Below are 14366 nucleotides of genomic sequence, written 5' to 3'. Positions count from 1 at the left end.
TTCTCCCGCCAAGAGTTAATACGCTGACCGTCGCGCGTACTTTGCGCATGTCTTCTTATAGGGTAGTTGAGCCGGTTATTGTGGGGTGTCTTCGTCCGAATAAAACATTTTTATTCAAAAATAATCGACACGAAAGAATTTAATATGTATTTTTCCATATGTATCAACTTAATTGTGCCCTAAAACAAACCAAAGACACACCAATTGGCCACCCCGCAACAGCCGGCTCCATTACCTTAAGTATTACTTTATTTCTTCGTTGCAAAAGTCAGTGTCATTGGTATCTGATTATTAAACCAATCATTGTGGAAATTAAAAATTGTATCCATCAGTCATGAGCACCAGGAACCAAACAGAAATTTCATCCGGTTTTTCAATCGTTCTGATCAGATAAAAACAATGCATCGATATCGAGAAATATATTTAAACTTTCTATTGTTTTACATTTCGAGCCCTTGTGTTTCTCATAAATGCATAAATTCTGCGATCTAATGATCATTCTTAGTTACTCAATATTGGAGTTTTCATTTTACAAGGTTTCAGTCATGTTCGCGGTATGATTTTAAAATATGGTTTATTCATAAGTACGGTTTTAAAGTTGTAGCTTCAAAACCGCACTCATTTTTGTATCGATCTAACAATAATTTGCTCGTACGTGTATGTTATTAAGCGAATACTAAAAAATATGCTATTATTTATACCTTATCTTTTACAACGTGGTTCTCCGAAAGCACACATGGTGCAAAAATTGCGACTTTGCTCATATAACAAGATAATCTTATAACACCTATACGAAGTTTAGTTTATTTTTTCGCTGTAAGTTAATCGTCCAAATAAAGGTTACTTAAATATACGAAATGGTAGAATTAAGCAACGGAGTCAGGTATGCGAAATAATAGAGAAACGGATCCGAACGTAAAGAACACGATAGAATGGTCAATTATGACACATAATGCAGTATAGTGTACCTCCGTTATTTTGGCGCACCTACCATTGTAGGTATAAAGCGAAACATTTACAGATTTATTGGTTGCTTTATTTGCTCGTACTAAACCGAATTGAACATTATTTGAAGTGAAACGTATTGCTATGGTCTACGAATTCTCTACTTTCTCTAGAAACAACGATAGACATTAATGCGCGATGTTATGAGAATGAAACATTTCTGTTGTGCAAGGCAGATACACATACCAGACTGTGAACATTCAAACTACGAACATTAGCTATTCGTTCGACATACAGCAAAATTTTCAGGATACTCGGACGAGAATTAAATCCTGCGATCATGTTAAAACGGAGAACGTACCCCGAATAATGAAACCTATGCAGCGGTATACCTGTTGCTCGATTGCACTTGAAACATGAAACTATCGTGCTCGAGACAATTCAAAGATCGCGTTTCTGCATACTTGGAGGAATAAACTGTGTGCCGTGGTTGATCTGGAATCTATAAAATCGATTCTTGCGGAGGATGTAAAGCTTCTGCTGCTATGCGAAACAATCGAGCGAGTGCTTACACCAGTTGACCCTTGTTAGACAGTTTATTAGATTAGATGGTATCATGGTATATGAAACCATTGTTATAGAGTAATAGGGTACGAAGTTTTCAGGCCATTTAAATTGAGCAATTAGAAGTATAGAGTTACTTCTCAAATTTAGTATTATGCTATTTCTAAAATATTATCTTATCATCGGATAAGATAGAATATTCATATTGTATACATGTTCATATGATACGCGTTAACGTTATTTTCTAAAATGAAATAAAAAGTCATCGTTGTCATAAGAACTAAGTACGCTTCTATTAGGTTGACAACCAAGTTCCCGCCGCGTTTTAAAATTTTAACATTCCGTATGTCATTAAATGTTTTCGGCATGATATTTTAAATCATTCGAAAGAGGATGTTTTGTTCTATCGGAATCTATGTTCTGTTTTTTTGTTCGAGTTAATTTCTGTTAATTTTCAGATCATTAAAATGGAATGTCAAGTTGAGGAAAATGAGCATTTTCTCCTTCTTTTTGCTTCTAATGAAGGTTCTAAGGCCGCAAAAGCTGCTCGCGACATTTGCGCTGTGTATGGAGTGGTTGGTACCGCTCGTGATTGGTATGCCAAGTTCAAAAATGGAAATTTTGACCTTGAAGACGCACCTCGTTCTGGCCGTCCAGTTGTGAGTTCGATGAAGAACGATTAAACCAACTTTTGCACGTAAATTCGCGTCAAACGACAAGGGAACTGGCAAAGAAAATGGAATGCTCCCTTATTGCTATAGAGAAGCATCTTCATTCAATGGGAAAGGTTATTTAAAAAATACTTTTAAACAAATTCAGAAAAACAGCGGGAGCTTAGTTGCCAACCCAATAAATGAAATATGATTCATTTCTAATAGGATGATACATGTTACTAATTTCTAAAATCTAATACTGGATCTAAATGATGCTTTACCCATCTTTACTCATCTAACAATTCTGCCCATCAGAAATATGTATTTGTTTGTGATCAAAGTAAGATATTGATTTTCATTTTCATAAACGATACGATTCCTCTGACATCGTGCTGCGAAAGGAGGAAAGTCGTATCGATTAAACGCGGCAGTTTTCTTCTATTGCGACACCGCATTCAACCAACTCTATATTCCGAAAAATGGTTACGTTATCATATGAGCCGTTTATTTTAAAAGTGGCATAAGTCACTTTGTTTTTAAGTCGATATATTTAAGGGTTTGCGTTTTAACACGTTTAAAAATATGGATGCTAACTTTCAAGAAGATTTACTTGTATTTGTTATCTCAGGATACTGATATTTTTCTCAGTATAAATAATTTCGTATAAACATTAAAAAATCACCACTTTTCATTACGGTAAAGTGACTTAAGCCACTTTCAAAATAAATAGTTTAGAAAAATGACTGACATATATTAATTTTGTCCGACGTATTTTACTGAAGCGATGTTTTGAAAGGACAGTGATTTACTAAAATTGTTGAATAAATTACATATATAATAATAATTTATACCATGAACATATTTAATATAAAGGTTTGGTTTAAGTATTTTTTATTTTAATATTCATAAAATACAAAAATAATTAGTACATTTTGAAACATAAGTATAAGTAATTTATATGAAAATACATCAGTTCAATTTAATTTTCGCCACCAATAGGAGTGATTAAGTCCTCGGAAATCGTGTTTTGTTTCAAATTTTTTAAATAACTGTGATATATTGGGGGAATATATTATTAAGCAAGTCCATCATGTCTGTATTTTGCTGAAGAAACAGGACGAGATCCAGCGTATAATGGATCCATTTTTCTATTATATTATTATATTATTATTATCACTATAATATAATTTACAAAACTGCACTATTCTTTCGCACTTATAAAAATAAGTCCAGTAATCACAACTTTTTTAAAAATACTGAAAATAATTCAAAACAATACTTCACACACACTTATCACACGTTTCTATTTCTTTTACACTAAGCCCTACAATTAATTTCCTGAGTACAGCGACTTACGCCACTTTCAAAATAAACATGTTTGTTATACCGTTAATTAGCAAAACTTCTCTCGAACAAATCTCAATAGTTCTCAACTTATTGATTTCAAATTTTTCTAATATGAAAAGATACCGTTCAATTGTAATTAGTGTTACCATTAACTCGATTTTTTTGAAAAAGTGACTTATGCCACTTTCAAAATAAACGGCTCATATGTAGCACAAATACACTCGTTTAATAACTCGGATTTAATTACGGATGCTTAATTACATATAATGCGCATTTGACTCGTCGACTGAACTCGGGCCGAACTCGAGATCGCGTATCGCTCGTCAATCTGTTAGGGCAACAGAGTAACAATCATATTTGCCGGTAATCAGAATCGGATCTTTATACGGTGTCTTTCTGCACCCGCGAGCAAGGACGCCACCCTCGCGACAGACAATCAACGCACAATCTACCGAAGCTACCGTTTGCACGCGAACGATGTTACGCGATCGTTATGAGCAGTTCTGATTGCTCAACGCGGTATTTAATTCAATTACACATCCGCCGCAACTTTTAACCCAAACGGTCGATTCCAACGATGTGGCGCGGCGCGGCGCGGCTCTCGAACGTGCATCGAATGAAAGTTAACGAGGCAAAACTTAATGGTAATCGCGATGAGGATTTCGCATTTGCCGCGGCGCGGTGCAGCCGTACCCTCTTAATCATCACCTTCGGCCGCGCGCTTATCTATTAACACATCGGCTTGATTCATGGCCCTTAATTGGTCGTAATGAAAACCGGCCGAGGTCGTAGGGAATCGTCCGCGGAATAATCGCGGCACTCGGCTGGCTACGAAAATCGCGGAACGTTTTCCGCTCCCAGAGAGGAAGCGTGTGCGCCGATCGGCGGTGAGAAGCTCGCGCGGTCTCTCCGACTCCGACGCGGCCGGAGAAAGGGGCCCTAACATCTTAATCGAGTTAATTAAGGCTCCTTCGCACGTTTTCACGTTCCGCAAACACGACACGCCGCTGCACGCAATGAGATTACCTCGACGACTCGGCCCGGGATAGGCTAACGGGCTTGCGGAAACGCTCGGCCGACGAGCGACGCCGTGGATAATTAGACGTTTCTAAACGGCGTTCGTAACCCTGTCCGATGATACGGGCGCAGAACCATTTGAACGACGGATCAAAAACGTTTCTCGGCTCTTGCCGATTCGAAAACGTCACGGAACATTCCGATCGCCGAAACTGATTACTCTGACGCGGATTTCTCAACAACTTTCATTTCTGTTGGATCCGTCCGATGGACTTTCGGAAATTATCTTCTATATTACTTCTTCGTATCCTTCAGACAAAACTTCGTAGCCCTCGTCTTTGTATCGGCTTTTTATATTAGAAACGATCGAGTCTGGATTTTTTCAGTTGTACAGTAAAAGACGAGCTTTATATTCGTTTTTTGACGCTAAACCTACCACCGCCGGTCAAATGACCGGTTTCACATTCTTTTTTATTTCATAATCATCGAAGTCATGAAGTTGCTTCCGTTAAAAATTGTTAAATATATTTCTTTATTCAGACATGAATTATTATAAAACTTGTGAAGAATTTGAATAAATTCTATCTTGTAACTCTTACGAGGCAATTTTTGTTAGTCGCTATTGGACCTCGGTAGATTTAGCGTTAAAATAAAGTCATAATTGTATTGAAAAGTGTTCGTCAGTGTTTTATTGAATAGCACAATTTCTAATAATTTCTTATACGTGTCTTTACAACTTCCTTTATCATAACGAATAAGAAAGGTGAGGGAGAACAAATGTGGGAATTCGATTCTATGAACCACGGGTTGAAGAGATCGCTGAAAATTATTACTTTGCTCTCTCGAATAAAATGTGAATTATTCGACAACTTTCATTTGTTTTATATATATATATATATATATATATATATATATATATATATATATCTTTTAATCAATTTAGTGTATCTTTATAACAAAATATAAAATATAAAATTGTCGACGCGGAATGGAGCCTTGCTAAGGATGCATGAACCAGCAGAATTTCAAGGAGGATTTGGAGGGGTGGCAACGATGCGACTCACTCGTGCAATTAAACTCTTAATTGGACCGGTGCTGGCCCAGGCAATTGGCCAATATCAAACACCTGCTTTTGCGTTCGGCCGTTCTTAATGTTGACAGCAATTACGACCGATTCTGGTGTACATATTTTCTTCTGCCCGCTAGATTTGCTTTGTATATTAAAACGGTCAGTTCGACGGAAGCTGAACCACAATTTTGAAATCGAATTTTCAATGTATTTTCTCGTTAACCAACCTCGTAGAAATGGGTGAAAAATTGCAAGATATCAGAGATTCATGCGAATTCTTTCGTCTCTCCGTGAAATTCTTATCAATATTTTTCCAGTTAGTCAAATTGCCTTTGATGCAATATCATTCGTTGCTTCTTAAACGTTATATCTCGGATATCATTGCAGTTTCAGAACTTCCTCGTAAATGCGCATTCTTATAACATAAAAAGATGAACAATAAAATAAAATAATTTTCTTTGCAAGGAAAAAAAGATCCTTGAAAAAATAAATTCTTGTATAATAAACAGCAGGAAGACATTTTGTAATGTCCTATTATGATAGATATTATGGCAGCTCGTGCCTCAATGCAAGAATCATTGATATTCGTAACAGTTAGCTACCATTCCATTTCCTATTGATTTAATTTATTTTCTCTGTATATGAGTGGATTAGGATCATTGTGAGAAATAAATAGTGTTATTGTTTACAGCGGTACATATGTACTGCTTACTGACCGAATTGATCGTTAAGATAATTTAGAGTTAAGTGAATTTACAGCAATTTTATCATTTCTTTCACTCGTCTTTTTAACATTTCGGCATGTATATATTTTGGGTCATAAGTCAACGTTTTCGAAAATGTCACCGACGCCGCTATGATTCTAACCCACTCGTGTATTTAAACGAATCGTTCGTGGAGATCATTTCTCTTTTTGTTTCATACATTTACCTAAGATTGTTTATGTCCAAGAAAGTACTTTATTAGAGAAACTCCAGGAGACCTGGCCAAGATCCTGTCGCGAGAGGAGACTTTCAGTTCAAGTGGGATAATTGTTCCCGGAAGAAAGTCTCTCATCAATTTCGCCTCGTTAACGGGGCGTTGACGAACGGAAGCGCCGATTCCATTACTTTTACCGGTCGGTCCGCGCAGTAAATCGCTCGGAAACGCGCGTTACAAACGTCACAGTTACTCAGGAAGAATGCGTCGCGTCGCGTCGCGGTTTCCGAGCCGGCTGGAGACGCGACGCGGAGCCGGCCAGCAGCGACGGCAAGCGTAAAATTCATGGTACGCGTCCGCCGGCGTTACCCTTCGCCTCTTCCACGGCCGACATCGGCCCGGATATTTTCGTCTCTTTACGAGGATCCGAGAGAGCCACGGTGTATTTTTGCCTTCGTTGTATGTTTTGCCCCGTCACGGCGACGGTATCGTCCATTTCATTCCCCGTGACGAGTCGCCGAACCTAAATGCCCGCCGGACAACACCGAACCCCGTCGCATTTCCTCCGTTTCGCAACCGTCTCCCTCGTCGTCGACGCGCCGCGTTGACCAAATACGGAAAATCGATCGGATCATAGCGAAGTAAGCTTCGTTACTTGCGTCGAATAAAAGTACGATAAATTTTCATGCATCAGAAACTTTTGTTTAATTCATTGGACGTTCGATGTATTTTTCATGAAATCTTATATTACATTTTTAAGCCACAGAGTTCGTAATTTTGCGGTGGAACGTCAGCTAGGCTATCGAACACTTCAAAATCGAGCAAAACAGTTTCTTAGTTACAAAGCCAGACTTAATATTCATTGATTTATACAGCAAATCGTTCTGCATATAAATTGCCTCGGATTGAACCGATTGCGTTTGACACGATTTGAATAATTGAGAATTCTGAGACTGGAGGACTGGATAATCGGGATTCTACTGCACAAGATTGATCAAATCAGTCAAACTAAAAATTGCAAGACGAGAAGACGGGTGCCCGTTAAAGAAGAATACCAAGATCGTTCCGATTAATATGTCTAGTCCGTATCGCTGGCAAACGTTGGTCGTTGAACACCTGATGATTCGTCATTTTTCCAGAGGCTGCGCATTAACGAAGACTTAAATCAAAGATATTACGGTGTGTACAACGAGCGTAACGTGTCCGCGGAGAGTTCTACATCGGGCTGGAGGAACGACACGTTCGGTATTCACGATCGGCAATCGCTGTTAGATCGCATTCACCACCGGTCCCCAGGAAGTGTCCGCGCAGGTCCTCGGACGTTGTCGACGCGCAACGAGCCGTGCGTAATGAGTAACGGCGTGATTGTGCCAGAAAATGCAAATATCATTGGCCTGTCGTGTTACGAGATGAATCGTGGCTGCTCATGTTGAGCTACGGCCGGTTATGAGGAATATATGGGCGAATTGTTCCATGTTCGGAAACACATCCGCGTCGATTAATCAGTTTTCCACCCGCGAACAGGATTTCGGTTCTTTCAGATTGGCATGTCTAGCCATGGATGCCTTCTTCCGTACTTTAGTCGTCGATTCTTTTCTTTGATCAATGCATACAACTCTTAACTTGAGGTTAGCCCCTTGCCGTACCACTTTTTTCACAATTACGATGATTACAAGCTTTTCGATTGTAATCATTACTTAAAAGAAAAAAAACTATCTATATTTATTGTATGCCTTCATTTACTCGACCGTTTAAGTATTAACGACAAAAAAAACACAATTTTATTCCGACCTAAAAGAATAGAATAACATTTATATTTAACAGGTTATTACTGGAAATCTCCGTTAGACTCGTCAAAGTATAATACGAGAATTGAGTTTCAGAGAATTCTGATTTTCTTGTGCGTGTTTTCATTCCGCTATTATAAGCTTGCACGAAACACCATTTTCCCATGAAATCTTTTATTGTTGGATGTATAACATGAAATTACACGTTGTCGGAAATTTTGAGTAAGATGCTGATGCTCTTTACAAAAGGTTCGATGTATTTTACAAATTAATAATACCTTCTACTTACAGAAAATATGCAATGCATTGCAAGTATTTTTTGTATACTAAAATAGTCTTCCCGTGTTACATTGCAATGTTTTTATTTAATTTTTCTTGTTACAAATTCGATCACGAAGATATAAATATTATTCAATCGCAAGCGACATATGCCAAAGAGAAATATTCGATGAAATATCATTCGTGTTAATCAGTCTGTCAACATCCTGTCTCTCACGCACGAAATCCAACCCTTTCAAATTCAATCGACACCGAGCAGACTCTCATCGAGTCGTGACATCACTCTTCGTGTCCAAGAATCGCTATCAACTTCAAAACAAATCGAATTCGATAAACACTTAGATACATATAATTGCATCTTTCGCGATAATTTCTTGGAAGACAATCGTCAAGGGTGCCGCCATTAAAAACAATTACACCATCAGTTTAAACAAGTCTTACAGAAGCCTTTGATTATGAGCAATGGATTATCAGAACGCGCGGTCATTTTCAAACGAAAAACGTGGAGATATTACTTTTACTATGTAAATTATTAACATTTGATAATATTTTTAATGACTTATTTTACCGTGAGAAAGCGCCTAAAACCCGAAGTAATCTGACCTCCGAAATACAGGATAAACAACATAATTTGATTACTTAAAATATCTCATTTATGGTAGAGTACTATGAAAATAGAAAGAAATTATTTGCTTCGTTAACATTTGTATCATTGTAACATAATAATCTTTACGTGACATTTAGTACAGAAAATACAAAAATTCTTGAAGGTAGACGCCAGTAATGAATTTACCACGATGTTCATGATCTTCCAATTGTAGTAAAACGTTTATTTCACTTGCTTTTTAGCCTTCGAAACGGGGTGTACATTTTTTTGTTTCTATATATAAAATTTATAAAGTAAGTATAATTCAATAACTCATTTACCCTTCCCTCTCCTTTTCTCTTCTTCTTCTTCTTCTTCTTCTTATTATTATTATTATTATATCTCTCATCCAGATTGTTCTCTCCGAAGTTCCTCTCAGTAAATCACGTATTGGTCCCTCTATTTCTTCCATTTCTCCGCTACATCATATGTAGTGTCATTGCAAAATCCACAAACGTTTACTTCCGCTTCCTTCCGGTATCTGTTTCCACTTTTCTCGTTTCCACGTCTGAATCTAGCTATCGTTGACTGATCGCATCCTTTATAGCCAGCTGATAAGTAATCTACTTCGTCATTTTTCCTTATACGTAGCTTGATACCACTTGTTATATCTGCTCTCAATTATTCTTTCGCATTGTTCCTGCAGTTGTTCTTCCTCATCTATCTGTGCCCGGATCTTTGCACACTCTACACCCTCGTTTCTTCGGATCCGAATTTCTTATAGGTCGATCCCTTTCTTTCTAGCATAACCTTCCAACAATATTTACAAATATAAAATCATTCGTATTCATTGCAATCATTCGTACTCTTCTTATCTTGAAAGAAGTTTTAAGATTTTAAGCATTAATGGCAAAAATGAATAGGTGAAACATAAGATATTGAACAAATTAAAAGAAACTAATTTGATGCATTTAATTCTAACCTATTAAAATTATTTCAGAAGAAAAACGTTGCACTTGTCTCATACGTTTTGGAATTAATGTAGAGAATATTAATTCTGCATGAAGATTCGCATCCTAGATATTATAGTGATGAAAAATATCACACAAAAATTATAGTGTCATAGGTCATTGAATTGATCTTGGTCTTAGCTATTACATAATAATAATAATAATAATAATAATAATAATAATAATAATAATAATAATAATAATAATAATAATAATAATAATAATAATAATAATAATAATAATAATAATAATAATAATAATAATAATAATAATAATAATAATAATAATAATAATAATAATAATAATAATAATAATAATAATAATAATAATAATAATAATAATAATAATAATAATAATAATAATAATAATAATAATAATAATAATAATAATAATAATAATAATAATAATAATAATAATAATAATAATAATAATAATAATAATAATAATAATAATAATAATAATAATAATAATAATAATAATAATAATAATAATAATAATAATAATAATAATAATAATAATAATAATAATAATAATAATAATAATAATAATAATAATAATAATAATAATAAATGCGACATTTAAATAGAATTTCAAAGACCTTAAAATCTTGAAACAATTAATTTCCTTCCCGAAATTCTTTCCTCTATTGTCACAAACAATGCTAATAGGGTAAATAAAGGTAATAGGGGTTAATAGGCAATGGTAAATAGGGTAACGTTACAAATTATAAATTTCTGTCGTTGGCGTTGTGTATTTACGTTTGCGAATCGAAAGAAATTTTGTTTCGCTCGAATCGACCTATTCGATTATCGTGGAGCGTGTGGTAGCGATTCAGTTTGAACGCGAATGGTGGACAGCCCGCATTCTGGGTCCGATCCGGGTCCTCGAGGTGGCTCGCCTCGGCGATCTCTTGGGGCCCACGCGATGAAGAGATTCATAAATGAGACGCGGACGCGCGCGTTCATTGTCTGCCCGCGCGGGACCAGATTTTCCTCCCACGAATGGTGCGTGGGGCCGACTCGCAATAAAAATTCCTAAGGACGACCAGATAACCGATTTTACCTGACATTACCGGCTGCGTTTGGTGCTCGAGATCGCCGAGAATCTGGAGCTTCCATGCAAGACGAGCGCTCGGTCAACAGATAAAGCCAGTCAGTTCGGGAGTTCTCGATTTTGTTACTTTTCTCTCGACCGCGGAATTGAAAACGAGGACAGTTCCCAACTCTCGAATGATCGTCGCGCGTCTTTGTTGGAGGACGCCGGGATTATTTAGGATAGTTCTTGAAAATTGTTCCACTTTGGGAACAATGTTTAAACCTTCGTACGATGCTTGGTGCGACGATTCAACCACTTTCTGTTTCCAGATACTTTCAAGTTTTTTATATAAAATGACAGAAAAATGAAGTTCCGATGTAGTTGTTCGAAGTATAAAATTATGAATGGAATATAGACAACCATCGAATGAGTTCGATATTATTGGAATTATCATGTGGAACTGTGCCTAAGCATCATACGAGGATTGAATATTATTCTTAGCAACGTTAATGTCTCCACAAAATAAGTATAGACTCCAGAATTTGATGAATTTTTAATTCTAGCTGCAATCTCTTGCACTTCTACGTTGAATAAATATTCTAAAGACACACCCTCTGTGAACTGTATCGATGTGTTTAAATGTTATTGATCTATTGCGTAAATAAAAAATTGAAACAATTTTTTGCAAACAATTTTAGGTGTATTTAATTGCAATTATTGTGTAAACAGTTTGTATTATTCTTGAATTACTGTTCAGTGTTCTTATTAAAAATCTTTAAAAATGCACGAATATAGAGCTTAAATATAATAATGCACTTGGATTTACTTTTACAAGTTTCAAAGTATACCTCGCTGAAGGTAGTTCTTCTTTTCCCACGAATGAATATTTTAATTAAAAATCGACAAACTGGACAATGTGAAAGGGAAGCTAAAATTATATATTATTATGTCAAGCTAATAATTTATCCGCTGGATATATATATATTATCATCTTATTCTTCCTTTTCATTGAACAGCTTCAGTCCCGGTTTCAGATAAGCACGAGTATAATTAAGTGTCACATTTCTCAAATTATTCATAGCCACTCCAGGATCGTAATGGAGTGCTGTTATAGATCACGTACGTGTATAGATCATTCTAATCTTAATAAATCATTCTTTGACACCCATCAAGACGAACTGGAAACGCTGCTTATCTCTAGCGATGAATTCCGAGTCTTATCCGTGAAACTAATACTCCATCCTTTACTTATTAACTATTCACAAACTAGAGCAGTTATAGTATCGAGCAATGAACGTTAGTTGTATGTGTTGCTTTCAAAAATAAGTGTTCCCCGATCATTAACAAATACTATCGTTAAACTTTATTTTAAATTCTCCACTATTGCACCGTGTTCCTCTCTCTCTCTCTCTCTCTCTCTCTCTCTCTCTCTCTCTCTCTCTCTCTCTCTCTCTCTCTCTCTCTCTACCTTCAATCTAAATATTATTATCGCAGAAGGCTGGTGTTCGTGCTATTCGATTTCAGTGAAATCTGTTGTGGGACAAAGTGTTGTAAATAAAGTCTGATATCGATAAACTGTTAAATGAACCCTCGATATTAAAGTTTTCTATTATTCAAATACGTTTCACATGTAAACAGTTCAATCGAAGGCGATCTTGTATGTACGATAAGATTTATTGTAGAAATCAATAAAGAACTAGGCTGGCACTGTAATTAAGTAGCTGTTCTATTAGTCGTACATCTATGCCCTAATTAACACTAGCTTTACGTCAGCATTATGTGTACCAAATTTTTTACTTTACAGTTACTGAAATTATAAAGATACAGATGTGTAATGATAAAAATCGCTGAAAAATTAAAAAATTCATATTTGTTATTTTCACGAAGCAATGCGTATAAACGAGCAGCTCTTAGTACTGCGTACAGCTAGTGCCGTTGAACGAAGTGACAATGTGCCTGCTTTAGTTCTCCGAGTAGTGAACCGTCGATAAAAAAAAGTGAGCCAAGTCGATTTTCCGCAAACAATATGATAAACGAACCGATTTTCAAATGCGAACGTTACCCATTTTACGCGTGAAAAAGAAAAGAACCTGCCTTATTTTTGGCGAGGAAAAGGGAACCGAGCCGATTTTCAAAAAGTCGCAGCACATTCGCCCAGCGTTCCTGCTTGGAGCTTGTTCCGCGTGTAAAAACAGAAGCCGATTTGTCAGCGGGGCGAGATCGCGATGTACACGGTAGGAGTCTCACCGAAGGAAGACGTTCCCCGCTGCCCCGTTGCTCTTTGCCCGTTCGCTTGCATTCGCTCGCTCGCTCGCTCGCTCGCTCCCTTTCCTGGCCGTTTCGCGCGAATAGAAAGCCGCGGGACGATACGGAGCGCACGCGCGATTTATCATTGGCGCGGCGTCCATTGATAAATTCCAGGCATTCATAACGCCACGGTGCGCGTCGTACACGGCCCGGTTACGAGCACCGGAGGAGACACACGATACCCGAGCACGATACGATACCGAGCGATACCGTGAGCTCTATCCTTTCTCTCTCTCTTTCTTTCCCCCCCCTCTCTCTCTCTCTCTTTCTTTCCCTCTCTCTCTCTCTCTCTCTCTCTCTCTTTCTCTCTCTCTTTGTTTATTTCTCTCTTTCTCTCCCTCTCTCTTTGTTTTTTTCTCTCTTTCTCTATCTCTCTTCCTTTCTCTCTCTCTCTTTCTTTCTCTCTCTTTCTCAATCTCTTTTTTTCTTTTTCTTTTTATCTCTCTCTTTCTTTCTTTCTCAATCTCTTTTTTCTTTTTCTTTTTATCTCTCTCTTTCTTTCTCTCTCTCTCTCTCTCTCTCTCTCTCTCTCTCTCTCTCCTTCCCTGCCTCTCTGTACAACTTTGTCCTGTGTACACCATCGTGCGAGACCACTGTACCCAGCACCTAGACAAGGGACTTATCCTCATATCCTGGCGAACCGGTAACGCGAGAACGAAGATGCCCGTGACAGGGGTCGTCGTAGCCGTTCTTTTATTTTCGAACAGGGGGTTGGTCCAGCGCGATTGGTCTTATCGGGAACCGCATCCGATCGTAGCGGAACGATAATAGCGCGTCTTCATTTTGTACCAGGACCCAGAAAAATTGCGACCATTATGGTCTATTTTGCGACGGAACGCGGATGACGTA

The 14366-nt window shown here is 37.2% G+C and overlaps 1 protein-coding gene across 1 annotated transcript in view; it reads left to right on the top strand.

The window, feature by feature from the left end:
* Positions 1–14366, top strand: part of ci (transcriptional activator cubitus interruptus) — a 205290-nt gene that overhangs the window by 1594 nt on the left and 189330 nt on the right. The window lies entirely within an intron of this gene.

Source organism: Megalopta genalis, chromosome 6 (genome assembly GCF_051020955.1).
Source record: "Megalopta genalis isolate 19385.01 chromosome 6, iyMegGena1_principal, whole genome shotgun sequence".
Classification (NCBI taxonomy): Eukaryota; Metazoa; Arthropoda; class Insecta; order Hymenoptera; family Halictidae; genus Megalopta; species Megalopta genalis.
Note: the sequence above shows the minus strand (reverse complement) of the source record. Positions and strands in the feature narration are given on the sequence as shown.